Raw genomic sequence first — 16,921 nt, forward strand, 5'->3', positions numbered from 1 at the left:
CCCCCGGCGCCCCGGGTTGGCTGGAGCCGGCGGCCAAGCGAGGCGATTTGCCACGCGCCGCGTCTCTGGAGCGGCTCTGAGCCTGGCCCCCGCGGCTGGTCAGGGAGGCAGCAGTGGGGGAGGCAGGGCTACAGGGCGCGACGCCGCCGGGCTGCCCCGCCCTAGGAGGCGCCCGGGTCCTCATCAAGTGACCAGTATCCCTTCCAGGAGAACACGGTCCTTCAGAGGGAAGCGAGCTCCAGCCTGTAGCCCCGGCGCCAAACCGCCGTCATCTCCTTCCTGTGCCGGGTGATCCGTCTCCTCATCCACAAGAAAACATAGTCCGCCCCTCATGTCCTTGTGGGGTAGTGCTCGCTTCCAAACAGTGTGACTCTCTTTGCCCGCACCCTTGTCTTTCCCACTCCAAGTGCTCTAGGACCCACCAAGAGGATAAATCAGCTCTATGAAGAAACCTTAAGGGAGAAGCCAGAGAGGGTGCGAAGGGAGGTGAAGGAAAAGGCGAGATTGGCGGAGGGACACAGAGTATCGTCGAAATAGTGCGCACGCGCGCCGACAGGAACGAGTTCCGGTCTGGCCCGGGCCTCTCTCCTAAAAATAGCCCCGGTGTGGGGATCCGTGCGCTGATGTCCCGACGAGTCCCGGGCTGAAGGAGGCGGCTCCGGGCGGCGCGGAGCGCTGGTGGCGGGTCCCCGTTGCGGTTTGTGTGCGCCCGCCAGCTGCGCCGGAGAGACGGTGAGGGCCGCGGGCGGCAGGGCTCAGTCCGCGGGGCCTGAGGGGCGGCGTCTCGGCGAGGGGGCTGGGGGCGCCGGGGAGGGGGGCGACGCGGCCCAGGAGGGGCGCCTGCGGGGCACCGGGGACAGCGGGACGGTGTGGTGTCCGGCTGGCTGAGAGCAGGGGTCGAGGCGCGCGGCGGCGGGGCGGGTGGGGTGAGGGGAGGCGGCAAGCGGTGGTCGCGTCGGGGTCGGAGGCGAGGGGCAAGGCGCCTGCGGAGGTGGGGGCGGGGTGCCCCGAGGGCGGGCCCGAGGTCTGAAGGGGTGTCGCGGGCCGGTGGAGGGAGGCTCGGCCGCGCAGGCTCGGCGCGAGGAGCCTCCCAGGGCGCGCACCGTGTTTGGGGCTGGGGGGCGGTGGTGGACGTCGTCTCCTTGAAAGTTGAAGGAGTTCCCTGGGGGCCCGGAGCCTCTCTGTAGGGGAACGCCCGAGAGCCGTTTTCCTAATCTTTCAGTGTGAGGCCGGGGTCTCCCCGAAGCGGTTTACCGGGGGGTGCGGGGGGCGTTTTGCGCTGTTGTTGGACTCGAAGAAGTTCCCCCACTTCTGTTTGGGAGAAGGTTGGTCTAACGGAGTGGAACTCTGTGTGTGTGTGTGTGTGTGTGTGTGTCAGTGGTCGTGTGTGTGTGGATGTCAGTGGCCGGGTTGGTACTTGGGGCCAGGAGGTGGCCCGGGCTGGGGGCACCTGCGGGTGCGGACGCCCGACAGTGCGGGGAGACGTCGCGGGGAGGGAAGGGGCTACAGAGGGAACCGCTCGCTGCCCTCACCCAGGACGTCCATCTAAGTAGATCCCGGCTCGCAGGGAAGGTTTTGTGTGATAAGAAACTTTGCCTTTTAGTTCGATTCCATCTGTCTTTGATCAGTGAGGATTTATTAGTAGGTGAGATAGTGCAAACGAGTTTGGAAAAGATGAGCATTTCTGAATTAGAAAAGCAAGGGATTTTTTTTTGTTGTTATTTTGTTTTTTTTCCCATTTAAAGTGTAACTATAAAAATGTCCTCAGACCTGATGACTGAGATAAGAAGCGAGCCTTCTGTCATGATCCAGTAGGGAACCATGTGTAGATTGAAGACTAGCAGCACCGTGTTAACCTGCATTTTATTTTACAATGAGATTGTGATTCCAGTAAGTGTGCTTTTAGAAAGGCCTGCTGTGGTGTGTTGACAGTGTGTGTATTTTAAAACAAATACTGTCTAAAAATTTTCAAGTTTTAGCACAGTATGTTTTCATTGTGTCTTGTATCTATTACTGTATGGAGACAAGGTTCTCTAAAGCTGTAATTAGGTGTACATTACAGAAGAGCACTTTTCCTTTAAGAATCCAGCTGTGTTGTTTTGGCATCTGCCAAGTACTCCAGTTGTCAGTTTTAAAATCTGTTACCTTGGCAGTCCTTGTACAGTCTGTGGAAAAGTTAAACAAAATAACTTAAAGATTTTTTCTGCAAACACAAAAACGGCATTTATTTTAATAGTGTGAATTTAGGAAATGAGGATAAAATAACTCTATTGTGTTATTATGGCTTTTGTATATGTCTTTTGGTTTGGGGTGTTTTTTGTTTTTTTGGTTTAGGTTTGGAAGGCTCAGTCTTCACTCATTTCTTTTCCTGTGAATGGCAACTTTTAAGAAAAAAGTGTTTTCACTAAAGTGGAAGACAATTTTAGTTAGACTTTATATAACATGTGTTCACTATGTTTGATATAAAACATTAAGATTAGTTCTATATGATGATGCACTAACTGATTCTGGAATCACTTCTAATTCTCAGTGAGCGTCGTAGTAAAAAGTTGTGATAATGGTGTTAAAATGAAAATACTCTGAAGAGCCAAAACTAGTGATTTAAATACTTTGCAGACACGGGCTTTAATAATTCTGTTGGAAGAGTGCTTCCAATTGAAACTTATTTACTAAAGCTGTCAACAATTGTGAGATGGTAGTGACCTCTCTAAACACAGGTTTTTCGTTTAATTCACACTGTTGTTATAGATGAAACTGGTTTTATTCATACTGGAGCAAAGGTGATAAAATCATGTTAACTCCTTAAATTGCTTCCTAGCAAAAGTCCAATAAAATTTTTTAGGGCAATGAGTGAATGAGTGGTGGGGAGTGCTCAGTAGAAGGAAAATAGCTCTTTGGGGCTCAGAAATAATAATTGTAAAGTCACCATGTTGAATTAGGGATTGAGAATAATCTTCTATATTATTAGAGTTTTTATGTTTCCTTAATGGGTATGTTTGACAAAGGTTATTTTGTAAATGCAACTGGAAATAATCTTTTAAAGATGAGTTGTTTTGAATGGTGATGTTTTATTTTTCAAGGCAGTTGCATTATTGCTTTGTATTTTACATTAAGAAAGCAGTGCAGGTTAATATTAATTTTATTAATATTCAAGCAGTAGCAGTGTCGTCACTCATTAATTTTTTGGTTACCAAGAGAAATATCTAAGTATATTCTGAGAGTGGTTAAGTAATTGTGGAAATGTTTATTAGAATGTGATTTTGAAGTTTGAAATATTTTAATAAAATCTTTTTAGTAGATTTGTTTTCCGATTTAGGAGGGGGAAGCCATAAGTAAATTTGTTACTGGGAAGTAGCATGCTTATCAGTGTGGTTTTGGGAAGCCACTTTTTTTCCCTCCCTTTGCTGCTTTTATAAAGTCTGGCAAGAGGAATTTAGAGTAACACACAATGATGATGGTCCTAGATTTTCTTTGGGCATTTCTAATTTTATATATTCTGTCTTGTAATCAGACTATGCACCTATTTTTTGTTTGTTTTGGAAGATATACTCATGGTACATATGAATGTTACAAAGTCTAGCTGAAGTTTTCTTTTATCAGCGATGGGGCAATGAAAATACTGCTTTGTGGACTGAAAATGATCAGCATTGCCTTTTTCTAGATTAGAAAGAAAATTTCTGAATGTTCTTAGTAAATTGAGAAGCGAGTGCGCTCTCAATGTTTGAAGTAATAAGGGAAGTGTAAATATGGAAAATCAAATCTGTCTTCTAGTTAGATAACTTCCTGCATAGAACACTCTAATACTGTTGTGCTGACTTGCAAGTCCTCATAAAGGAAGGCTGCTTGACTTTGTCATCAGATCTTGGTTCTGATCCCAGCTCTACCATTGAGTTATGAGACGTCTTCTGTAAAATGGGAAGGAATTACACCACCTGCCCCATAGAATTGTTAGAATTAAATGAAATAATGGTGTGATAGTTCCTAGGGCGTTCCCTGAGACTTGATGTACAAAAATGCATATTGCCTCGTCTCCTTTCATCTCTTCCTGCATACATCCCTTCCTTCCTATGTAGATTGTATAGGTACTCTGCCCAATACCTGTACCTTTAGTGTTTGTTACCAAAAGGACTTCATGTAATGTATAAATACAGGAGAATGCTCATATATTTGTTTGGGATAAAATATCCCAGCATCTTAAATTCATTGTCAGATTAAACATAAAATGTTTAGTTGACTGATCTGCAATCATTGTTGGATTCTAACTTCCATGAGCTCTCTACATAAAAAAAAAAAAAAAAATATTTTTCCTACTTTTCACTGAAACATGTCGTTAAGGAATTATCTGTGGGAGTTATCTTTAAGATATGATATTTAAAATTTGAAATTACAAAAATATTTTTATAACATACCTGGAATAAGTATATCTAAAAAATAGGTTTTCTTTAGTTGGTAATTTTAATTTTTTATTCTTCATTTTACTTGCTTGGTGGAACTAAATTATTTTATTTAGGTGTGCTTTATCTGTGTATGGTTTATCTGTATATTCTATGTTAAATGGATCCTGTGTCCAGTCTATTATAATTGAAAGTATAAGCTCATTTGTTAATAAGTCTCATGCATGGCACAGGATATGTGTTGGCACATATTTAATAAGTACTGTATTATTGATATATGTTATTTACTGATTTTAATATTTTTGTATTTACTAAATTGATATTTACTGAACTTAGTATTTTATTTAATATTGAATCATCTTAGTAATCACTCAAGATGAAATCATAAGCATATGAGTTAAGAAAATTAGCTGGTTTATGAAGTGGAATACCAGATTTTTGAATATTGGTGTATGACAGCAGATAATTTACTTCTTCATCAGTTTAATACCTGTTGATGCTGAAAGCCAGAGGAATTGTTAACATGGGTGAAAAACAGACACTAGCTGATCAGACTTCTAATAACTATCAGCCAAGGCACATCTTTTTATGGTTGTCTTGAATCAATACTAATTTTGTTTTCTTCCTTACACAAAAATGTAAAGCTTTAATTTATGGGCTTAAAGTCAGCCATCAATAAAGTTACATTGTTATATGTTTTGAGAAACGTTTTGGTAGTGGGTGGTAAATTTATATTGCATGAGCTGGACCTTTTCACCAGGTTATTTTTGTTGCCAGCAGCATGCATGTGGAGCTTGACTTGGATTAGTTTGAGGTATGATTTGTGACCCTTGGAACAAAAGGATACTCTCCATTTAACCTGGTAAGATAACTTGTAGCTGTTGGCTTATTAAAACAAGGTGCTCTTGCATTGACTAATATTGTATTTGCTTGTTTCACTTTTTATCCCCAGCCCTAGCAATCCATCTTTTACATAGAGATTAGGATTACATTTCTAAAATTCAGATCTAAATTGCATTCTTCTTTAAAAAAAAAACTTTGAAGGCATGTAAAATCAGTAAAGAGGCAGTAATTTAAAAGATAAGAGGTTAACCTCTAAAATCTGACTGCCCAAGTTTTAGAATACCCACTCTAGCACTTTTTCTTTGGCAAGTTCTCAGTCTTCTTGAGGCTCAGTTTATAAAATAGTGATTATAATGTTATTTACTTTGTAGAGTTGTTGAGACGATTGAATGAGACGTGTATTGTCAAGCTTTTAGCACAGTCCTTGGTACCTAAAATGCGGTAATTTTTTCTCCTGCTGTTACTATCATTACCACTACTGCTGTTGCCATTATTAGTCACGGTTCACTTCATAGTATGATTCTATCCTATCTTTCTAGGCTCATTGTCAGCCACAACTCTTCAGTTTCTATGACCCAGTTAAGGCCAGCTATTTGCTCCTCTCTGAAAAGGCTATTATTTTCATGCTGATGTCTCCCACTTTTATTTTTCTAGCCCGGAATTTTCCTGAGCTTGATATTCACTTGGAAATCTAGTTGGGATTTCAAACGTAATGTTAGCCACGTGACTAAGATATAGCTATTTATTCCTCTCCCCCAACCTTCTTCCTCTCTCCTACCCTCAAACCCTGGTGTCTCTACTGGCCCTCCCCATCTCAGTAAATGGCAGGACTCAAGCCAGAAACCTAAGATATCATTTTGGATTCTTTTCTTTAATCTCAGATCCAACCCACCCACACATTATGTTGTACCTTCAGAATCTATCTTGAGCCAATCCACTGCTCTTAGCCTTCACTGCCTTCACCTCTTTATTTCAAGGCATCATTATCTCTTGCATGAATTACTGCAGTAGCCTCCTGACTGGGCTTCTTGTTTCTTTTTCTGTTCCTCACAAGTTCTTTATTCACACAGCAGCCCTAGGAACCATTTTAAGAGCCTCAGTCATGTCATTTTTCCTTAAAATCTTCCAGTGACTTCCTATTCCTTTCGAATGGCCTGTATCCTTTTCTGCGACCTGAATGGCCCTGAATGATCTTTCTCTCCTTCTCATTGTTCTTCCCTTCATTCACTGGATGCCAGCCACTTGCGCCTCTCAGTGTTCTTTAAACGTTTTACTTCCTTTTTAGGGTCTTTTGCACTTCTTGTACTACCTGCTTGAGATGCTTTTCATAAGGCTGGCCTGGCCAAACTCTTTGGAACTTGGCCCAGATCTCACTTTCTCACTCAGACCATCCTGTTTAATGTTGCAGTCCGTTAGTTACTCTGTCACACATCTTGTTTATTTTCTTTAAGACACTTAGTATAATTTGTACATATCTTGTTTAGTTATTGCTTAATTATGGTTTTTCTCCATTATCTGAATGTAATATATCTATATCTTCATTCATGTTTTTGCCAGGGATTGGAATGCTCACTTGCTCATATTTATCTTTTAAGTTGTAGCTCAGATGTTATCTTGATACCGATTTTAATGTTTTCCTCCCTTGCTCTTGATGCACACACTATTTGTAAAATCCATTATAGACTATTTAAAGTATTATAATTGATGTCATTCTCTTCTGCTAGGCGGAATTCCTATGTCAAAGACTGTTGCTCTTTCTGTATGCTCAGTACCAACCAGTCTGTCATGCCACATATTAAATCTCCGTAAATGCTGAATTGAGTGGAAGTTGTCCTAATCGACTGAAATGACCAACACAAACCAGTTTTCCCAAATGAGACTTTAAAAATTATAAAAGTACTTTCCAGATTATAAAATACTAGTTTGTGCATTTCCTGTACATATTAATATATGTATTCTGGGTCAAGGCAGGAATCCCAGAGTTATCGAGCCTAAGTATAATAGCATTTCCTGAGATTCCATTTTGTGAGAGCTTTCGTGGCCAGCATTAGGAACCTAACAGCTATTTGTAATGGTGAAGATCATTCCACATTCTAAATACCTAAATTACAAATGAGCTTTTGGAACATAACCTGTTTGCAAGTTGGGGACTATTTTAGCAAAATGTTTATTTTGATGCTGAAAACCTTTTTCTTAATGGTGTTAAGCTTATTTTCACATGAATTATGAAGGGAAAGGGAGAAAAGAATCTGGGAATTGAGATTTTGTTTTTCAGAAATGGCTCGGTTTTCCCAAAGTAAAGTTTTGGTATTGGCAGAAGGTGGTGGTTGTTTTAATGTTTTGCTTTGGGAAAACCTTAGAAGTTACAAGACTAGTACAGTGAACTCATATACCTGTCACCTAGATTCACTGATTGTTAATATATTTAGCATATTTGCCTTATGATTCTCTGTATTTGCAGAGTGGCCCCAAACTCTGGAAACAGATACTATTATTTTATTTTATCTATAATTTGAAGCTCCTTGATTACATTTTCTGGAGTATGCCAAAGATTCAAGTTTATTCAGTTAAAGTCAGAAGCATATCATCTGAGGCAGAACATCACAGATGCATACAAGGGATAGATTGGAAATGCTGCATTAATGTACTTTGCTAACAAGGAAACCACATATTAAACATATTAATGTCATTCAGCATATCATGTATTGTGCTGTAATAGCAGGAATCCACTCTGTAGATCTTTTTCCTCTTCTTTTTTTTCTTTTCTCCTTTTTCTTCCTTTTCCTATTATAATTATTTTTATTGTTAACCATTTGAGAGTAGGTCTCACACATCATGATCCTTTACCCCAGGTGCTTCAGCAATATTGTCTAAGAACGAGATATTCTTACATAACCACAGTATGATGGATTCAAGAAATTTAATATTGATACAATAATTTACTATACAGTTCATGTTGAAATCTCTTCAGTTGTGCCAATAATATCCTTTAATAGTGTTTTTTTTTCTAATTCAGTGTTATTTATTGTATTTTAGTTGTCCTCTCTCCTTCAGTCTGAGACAATCCTTCAACATTTTTTTTCCTCTGGCATGAATAGTTTTGAAGAGCACAGGTCCTTTGTTTTGTAAGATGCAGGAATATCACGTAAGTGATGATATATCCTTCATAAAAAAAGGCAATATAATATAATGTTTGACCCATAATATTGTTGTTTACTTGGATCACTTAGTTAAGGTTTGAAAACTCCATGTAAAAGTTTTCATTGCTCCCTTTGTTATTGTTGAATAATCTTTGGGGAGACCCTTTGAGACTGTGTAAATACTCTGTCTTCCCCCAGAATGTTCACATAATGGTTTTAGCATTTGTTGATGATTCTTGCCTGAATCAGTTATTACACAGCAGTTTCAAAGTGGTGTTTTTATATTATTCCTTCTATATTTGTTAGTCGGCCTTCTATTCAATTGTAAATTAGAGCTTTTCCTTTTCATTGCTTATTTAATAACAATATAAGTTTATAGATTCTTTTTTTATGAAGTAGGTTATACTCTATCACCTGTAAGTATTTATTTTTAAAAAATATTTATTTATTTTTGGCTGCGTTGGGTCTTCGTTGCTGCACACGGGCTTCCTGTAGTTGCAGCAGAGCAGGGGCTACTCTTAATTGTGGTGCACGTGCTTCTCATTGCAGTGTTTCTCTTGTTGCGGAGCACGGGCTCTAGGCGCACGGGCTTCCGTAGTTGTGGCTCGCGGGCTCTAGAGCGCAGGCTCAGTAGTTGTGGCGCATGGGCTTAGTTGCTCCATGGCATATGGGATCTTCCCAGACCAGGGGTCGAACCTGTGTTCCCTGCATTGGCAGGCAGATTCTTAACCACTGTGCCACCAGGGAAGTCCCCTGTCAGTATTCATTTTGATGTTCCAAATTAACTCAGGTTTGGTCAGTGGGAGCTCCTTCAACTTAACTCATTGATTGTTTTGACATGTTTCTATCATTTTTGGAGCACTTCCTTACTTTGGGGACAGAAGATACTCCAGACTCATCTTCTTCCTTTCCTGCAGCTGTCCTAGGATCAGCCATTTCTTCAGGGGGGTCCTGGTTTCTTTCATTGGGTTAAGAGTATTTAGAAGTCAAGAACTGGGCAGTAGGTATGCTCGTTGATACTGGAATATCATTGTTTTAGAGCCTTTTCAGCTGACCAAGCTGAGAAATTTTGAGTTTATGCTGATTGCTCAAGCAGTAGATTGTAATTTTTCTTGACGTTCCTGGAACTCCTTAGCACAGAATCTTTTCTTTTGAAACTGTTAACAGTTTAAGTGACTAATTTGTCATGTAATTTTTCTGTTTAATTCTGTAATGGTTGGGTCTCGATTTCCAAAACTTATTTTAAGGTTCTTGGGAATAGGAGTCCTGTTTTATATCTCTTTGTATGTTCAGTGAATATGTTTCATAGTGCCTTGAGCATGATTGGTACCCATAGGTGGTTTATAATGTATAAATATAATAATGACTCAATATTATGTTTATTACTCTTACACCATAGTTAACTATTCTTGTGTTTTGTTGTAACATTTCAGGTGATTTTGTGGAAACTTTTAAGTTAATTGGTGATTTATTTGTTCTGTTTTTACTAACTTTGTTAACCTTGAAGTAATGAAACATCTAAAAGTTTTTCAACTTAAAAATTTTAAAAACCTAATTGTTGAGATTAAAGTATATAATTAAAAGAACATCAAAACGACTAATTTTGACATTGCTGTTTTATAGTGTTTTGTTCTTTAGCCCTTTCTGGGATTCACTTTAATTATAGTGAGATGATATCTAGATCCTTTTTAAGTCTAGGTTACATGCTTTATATATAATTAACGTTGACTTGTTTATGAAAGTGAAATTAAGTGCTACAAAGTGTAGTGGAAAGAATATTGTGCTACTGAGCCAGGAGTCATTGGGTTCTAACTCTTTGTAAACATTGTGTTACTTTGGCAATTTCACAGTTTGATTTTCATTATCCTATTCATTCAGTCTATGGGGCTAGGTGATGAGGAATAAGAGTGAAAAGGCATGGCTTTCACAGTCATGTGGGAGTATGGATACATATAGGTTTATAATTCACTTTGCTATGTGCTTGATATGTATAGTACAGAGCGCTACAGGAGCACATAGAAGGGGCAATTAACCCAGTTTCAGGGAAGCCAGGAAAATTTATTCCACTGGAAGTGACATTTTCAACTTAGGATGAAGTCTAAAGAGTGAATAGGACTTAGCCTTGTGAAGAGAGTAGGTAGAGTTTACTAGACCTGTTAAGGGCAAGAGATACACTTAAGAACCTTGGGTTGCTTGGAGAAACTCAAAGAGTACACTATGGATGGATCAGGCAGTGCCAGAGAGATTAGACTGGAGAGATAAATAGGGACCAGATTATGAAGAGCCCTTAAGCTGTGTTAAGGAGTTTGTACTTTATTTTAGGGAAAATCTAAGCATCTTAAGCCTGGGAGGAAATTAATTTAAAAGGTGATACTGATTGCACTGTGTAGACTTCTTCAAAGAGAGTTAACAACTGGTAGGCAGGGCTTCCCTGGTGGCGCAGTGGTTAAGAATCCGCCTGCCAATGCAGGGGACATGGGTTCAAGCCCTGGTCTGGGAAGATGCCATACGCTGCGGAGCAACTAAGCCCATGCGCCACCACTACTGAGCCTGCTCTCTAGAGCCCATGAGCCACAACTACTGAAGCCCGTACGCCTAGAGCCCGTGCTCCGCAGCAGGGGGAGCCACCGCAATGAGAAGCTAGCGCACCACAACGAAGAGTAGCCCCCACTCACTGCAACTAGAGAAAGCCTGCGTGCAGCATCAGAGACCCAACTCAGCCATAAATAAATAAATAAATTTAAAAAACCAAAAAACTGGTAGGCAAGGAGAATAATTAGGAGGATGTTACAACAAATTAGTTAAAAGGGGTTAAGGTGGCCTGGACTGTGATAGTGGGATGAGGATTGAAGAAATAGTTGGATTTGAGGAGATATATAGGAGGTAGAATGAAAGGACTCAGTGATGGAGGGCTTGTGGAAGATGAAAGAGAAAGAGTTAAGGGTAATGATTAGGTTTATGGCTTGGGCAACTGAGGGAATGAATGGGTGGTTTACTGAAATAGGAAGCACAAGTGGAGATTTAGGCTTTGGAGAAAGATGATGAATTTACTTGTGATAGAGTGCCTAGATGGATAAAGAGGGTATAGTCAGAGAGTGGGATGTATAACTTACTCTCAGAAGTGAAACAGTTCCTGTTAATGACAAGGCCTAAGGAGTTGTTTGAAGAGGACTGGAAGTGAAGGTGTGTAGTGGTCCGGGAACAGAGAGGATTTATCTATTAAAAAAAGCCTATGGATATGCCTGCCCTAAGGCAGAGCACCCTGTTTTAGATTATCTCAAGGTTTTCAGCATTTTATCTTGGAAACTAGAAGTGAGAAATTTCAGATACTGTGGTCTTAATAAGATTGTCTTAAGTTAAACAAAAAAGCAAAAAAAAAAAAAAAAAAAAAAACCCCACAACAATAAACATTTTTTTCTGAACAAAGCAGGAGACTGTTTAATTGCTCCAGACTCATCTTGTATTTTACCTTTCCCAATCCTGGAATCATCCTCTTTTCTGAAGAGCCCTGGCTCCTTTCGTTGGAGGATGGCATTTAGAAACCAAGATCTGGGTGCTAGGTGTGCTCATTGCTCCTGGGGTGTCATTGTTTCTAGGCCTTTTCAGCAGAGATAAGAAATATGTGTGTATATACTAACCCACACATATATATATGTGTGGGTTAGTATATGATTATACATATACAGTCACTTCTACTATGGCGTGGCATGTGTGTTCCTGAAAATCACTGTGTGATGCAAAGTTGTATAATAAAGACCACGGGGTTCGTGGCATCAATGGAGCTAGGAAAACAATACTCAGAAACTTTGTCAGTGACACATTAAAGAGAAAAGATAGGAACCTAATAAACCTATTTAAAATAGCAGTCATGCTGTTAAACATGTTAAATGGTTAAGTATTACATAAAGAGTAAATATGGCTCTTTGCTATGAAAAAGACATGAAGTTTGCTTATGTAGGTGAGTTTTGGAAAGGTTGTGGCTTGTGAGTTATTTTGAAGTGGTGGATTGAGAGTTATCTGAAATCAAATGAAACACCACCAGATGTGGATGGATGTGGCTCATAACACATGCTGTTATGTTATGGACTGTGGTAGATCATTTTCATTTGAGTCAGTTCTCCCTTGGGTGCCTTGCAATTTATTCTTCATTTCTGCAATAATTTTTTTTTCTATTTCTTCTTTGAATTCAGTCAGCTTTTTAAGTTTCTCATTTTTGTTTTTAGTTTTTCAGTTTCTGTCTGATTCAGAGTGGTTTTCATATCTTCAAATGCTTGTTTGAATATGTTTAATCCAATTATTAACATATTAGGAATAATATATTAACAGAATATATTTAATTCTATTTGGAATACTGACTTACAGAGTTTTTGCTGCTTTGAGGTTGTTTTTGGTAGGAGGTTTTCCTCACATGATATGTCAAAATCTGTTTCCTGATTTTCTGGATTTCACTTTTCTTTTGTTCATTTTTGTGATATTGGGGGGTTTTAGAGTATTCCTAGTTTAATGGTGCCCTTTTCTGTCAGTATAAAATAGTCCTGTTACTTCAGTAGTTCTTATTTGTTTGTTTTAATGGTTGGAGAGAAGGGTTGTGAGACTTCCAATTTTATGATTCTTTTTGGTCTTGCAGGACCTTAAATTTTCCCCTTTTTCTTTTTCCCTTTACCATCCAATTGCCAAAGGACACTCTTTCCTTCCTTTTGCCTGTCTTCTCCCAGAGGCCATGTGTTTCAAGGTTGTGCCCCCTTACATGGCGGCTAGCGCTTTAAATGGCACCTGTTCTTTAAATCACCAGAAGTTTGAACTTCCTTCCCTGTACTCTGTATTCTGATCTGCCCATTTTCCCAGTATTTTCCCAGATTTAGGGTGGTTTTAATATTTTTGGTGGTCCTTGCAAATGACCCTTAGGCCTGTTTGCTGGCACCAAGACACTTGGTGAGTGGGGGTGGTGTGACAGCTTGGGAGATCAATCAAGTACTGGGATTTGGTGAGTTTTCTGTTTCCATTCATAGAGAGCATTTTTTTTTTTTTTTTTTGTCTTTAGGCTATGCTGAAAGCTTGCTTTTGTGTAGGATTTCCTTTTCCACCTTGTTTTTTCATATGGTTCAGGGGAATATTTTTAGTTAGTTAGATAATGCTACCACCATTGTCCTCACTAAAGTGTCTACTTTTGGGGGAGGGGGAGCAGGAATCTATTGACTTATGCTAAGGTTTTAGTAAGAAAAGACATAGGTAGTCAACTTAACACTGGTGAGCTAGAGATGTTAGAAAGTACCCTGTAGGAGATATAAACCAATTTAAATACTCTTGCTTCATTCTGCTAGCATGTAAATGCAGGTTCTAGGTTATTGCAAGAGTCTTAAGTGATTTTTTTCTGTAAAGTAAGGTTATTAATTCAAATATTTATTTCTGTAATGTATATTGGAAATGCTTTGGTTTTATTTATAACATGAATGAGTTACAGGCCTATATTCAACCTAGCACTTCTTTGGTACTTCTTTATTCTAATGACAATCTAATATGTGAAGTTTTCAGAAAAGGTAATTTCTTTTTTGGAATTTAAATCATTTTTAATAAAATTTTTTATACTTAGAGGTGGAGATGTAAATAATATATAAGAAATCTAATGGTATATAAGGAATAATAAAATATTCACTTGTGGATCTACTGCCTCACTGAAAAAGTAAAACTACCAGTATTGTTGAAGTCCCCTGTGTGAACATTCATAGTCTTATTTCTATCTCTAACCCCAGGATTAAGAGTTGTTAAGAATTTGTGGTTATTATTCTCTTGGCCTATATTCTTAAGCAGGATACTATTAGTACATGTAGCTAAAGTCCATTTATTTTCCATGCCCTCACATGCCATTGTGTGACTACTTCACAGTTTATTTATCCATTCTATTTGTTTCCTTGCTGGTTCTGTTAGTAGGATAGTAGATTTTTTTTCTTTTTTTTTTTTTAGAAAGGTAACTTCTAAACTTGGAAATTGATCTGATAGATGTGAACTTCTTTGAAAGTTAAACTACTTGTATCTCTTCTCTTTCTTTTTCTACTCTTTTGGCTTTCTCAGTTTTATTTTATGATTGAGCTGTTGTCCTTTGATTACAATAAATTGTAGGTGTCGTGTTATTTCTTGGCTATACACTTTTATTGTGTTTAATAAGATGGCACTGTATCTGTTGATTGTAGTTGAAGTTAACTGGTTCTCTGTCTTATATGCTTTATATCTATGTCTTTTTAACATGAGAAATTTAACAAAGTTGGAGTTATGTGTGGAAGTTCTTTATGCTTAGTTTCTAGAATTTAGTTGCTTAAAATATTTATTACCTTTAAGCATTTCTTTCCCTAGAATTAACAAGTTTTTTTTGTCAGTGTTTTACGTTGTTGGGGTAGAAATTGACTTGTTCCATTAGTCATACATTTCTTTTTAAAAATATAAACCAAAATTAAAAGGCCTATTGACTTTAAACATCAGAAATCTTTCATAATATAAATTAAAACCTTTGCTATTAATGATGTGTTTTTGGAATTCTCCACCTGGCTTTTTAATGGTGTTTAAAGGCAGTCAGTACCTATGCCCAGCTGTCTGTCTTTGGAACCTCATATATGAGCTTTCATTTCTTTTTTCGTAGTTTCCCCAAGTCTTAAGTAATGACTTGACAGGCTCTCTATACAATTTCTTTTTACTGCCCTACCCCTTTTCTTTCAGCTGGCAAATATGGTAGCCCCAAAGCAATGTCCATTGCTCTGCTCCCTTACCCCTTCCTTTAGACTCTATTCCTTTTCTATTTTCACTACTTTAACTATTGTTTCTGTATTGTTGTTGAAGAAATATAAACACATTTAAGATATAGCTCTTTGCTTCTAGTAGGTAATGGTGTAGAAAGGGTAAAACCCCATTAGTTACTATACTACATTAATTACCAAGTGATGTGTAAATCTTAGACACAAGGCATGGATTAGGGAGTTCAGGGAAGGAAGAGTTCAGAAGTGACCAGGGAATGCTTCATGGAAGAATTGATATTTGAGCTGGATGTCAGGTTTTATCAGAGGTATAGAAAAGATATTTCACATAGAGAAATCATTTTGAGCAAAAGAACTAAAACAGAAAAGTGAGAGGTATGTACTGGACACAGTTTGGCTAGATTGGAGGGTGTTTCAGAAGTAGAAGATGGTAAAGTGGGAAAGAGAGCTTGAGACCAGATTGTAGAGCACGTTGGATGTTGAGCAGTTTGGACTTTGTTCTTCAGCTAAGGAAGAGCTGTTGAAAAGCCTTTTAAGCTTGGAAGTGACCAGGGCTGTCTTTAATATGCCCATATAACAAGATAACAAAGATGACATTATGTCCTTCCTTATTAATAAAGCTTGGTTCTGTAAAGAATAATGCTCAACAACACTTGTTTAAAAGGACAGTGCTAGTCTCATTCTTAATTTGATTGTTTGAAGGAAATTGGTGGGAATATATGCCTTTCAAGTAGAAGACATGAATAAAGATAGATGATTCTCTTCTCATTCTCCTCTGTATCTCACTTCTTGAGCTCCTTTCCCAGGTCAGGCCAAATGCTGTGCTTTCCATAAAGAACTGATTCCTTCCATTTAGAAGAGTTTTCTTTTGAAATCCTTATAGTACTTCTTAACTGTCTTATTGTACTTACCATGTTTGACCTTATAATAAAGGGAGTAAGTGTATACATAGTGCATTGAAGGTTTTTATGCTTGTGTCTTAGTTGTTCTTGCATTCTTTTCATGTAGATTCTCAGTAAATATATAGTAATCTATTAAGTCTTTCACATGACCCTAGATTTTACATGAGGATTTGTGCTGAACTAAGGTTTTGGACTGAGCTTAAAGTCTTTAACACTGCTGGTCTAGATCAGTAGTTCTCAACATGTTTTCTGCTGTGAGATACAGTAGATGAAATTTTGACACATGGACTCCCATGCATCTACTTAGCAGGGAAGTAAAATGTTACAGTGATTTATAATTGCCACAACTATCCTAGGATTTGTTGTCAGTGTAACAAGTGGTAGATGATGTATATAGTTCTTAGGGCAGTAGCTTTAACTCTTCCCAATTCTCTTCCACTTAAGAAGGCATACCAGAATGCAAGGAAAGGTAGTACTATGAGGATAATCTGAAGCCCCCTCTCTCTATTTTATGGTTCAAAGCAGCACTTTAGAAGTATCAAATTATTTGCAATAAAAATCCCAAGTTATAGTATCCATCTTTCAACATAACTTTAGGGTTTGGATTTCTTCTTTTCCATTAGTGCAGATATTTTTGTTGTTAGTATTCGTTTGTTTGAAATGGGTAGAATCCTGTTTTGATGCGGATTAGACTTGTAGTCTGGGTATTACTCCTGGATTCCATTTCATTTCTGTTAAGTTTTAGAGTTTGTGTTTCTAAAAAGACCTCTGAGGCCTCTTCCAGTTGAAAACTTTAGGAAGTTGCAGAATATCGCAACTTGGTGTTCAGACTTTTTCTAGAATCTGACCAACATCCTTATTAATACGGACATCTGTTTGACACCCTTTGCCAGCTTACC

At 38.6% G+C, this 16,921-nt stretch overlaps 1 protein-coding gene across 8 annotated transcripts in view; it reads left to right on the forward strand.

Annotated features, from left to right (window-relative positions):
* Positions 1-252: 252 nt before the first annotated feature.
* Positions 253-16,921, forward strand: part of MEF2A (myocyte enhancer factor 2A) — a 174,566-nt gene continuing 157,897 nt past the window's right edge. For 2 of the 8 annotated variants that reach the window (XM_032621893.1, XM_032621895.1), the window contains exon 1: positions 253-732. The gene's annotated coding sequence lies outside the window, so the exon portion shown is untranslated. Of the gene's footprint in view, positions 733-1,036; positions 1,326-16,921 lie in introns of those variants that run through there. The other 6 variants (XM_032621898.1, XM_032621897.1, XM_032621900.1 and 3 more) reach the window with 4 other exon arrangements.

The sequence above is a fragment of the Phocoena sinus genome, chromosome 2 (genome assembly GCF_008692025.1).
Source record: "Phocoena sinus isolate mPhoSin1 chromosome 2, mPhoSin1.pri, whole genome shotgun sequence".
NCBI classification, from domain to species: domain Eukaryota; kingdom Metazoa; phylum Chordata; class Mammalia; order Artiodactyla; family Phocoenidae; genus Phocoena; species Phocoena sinus.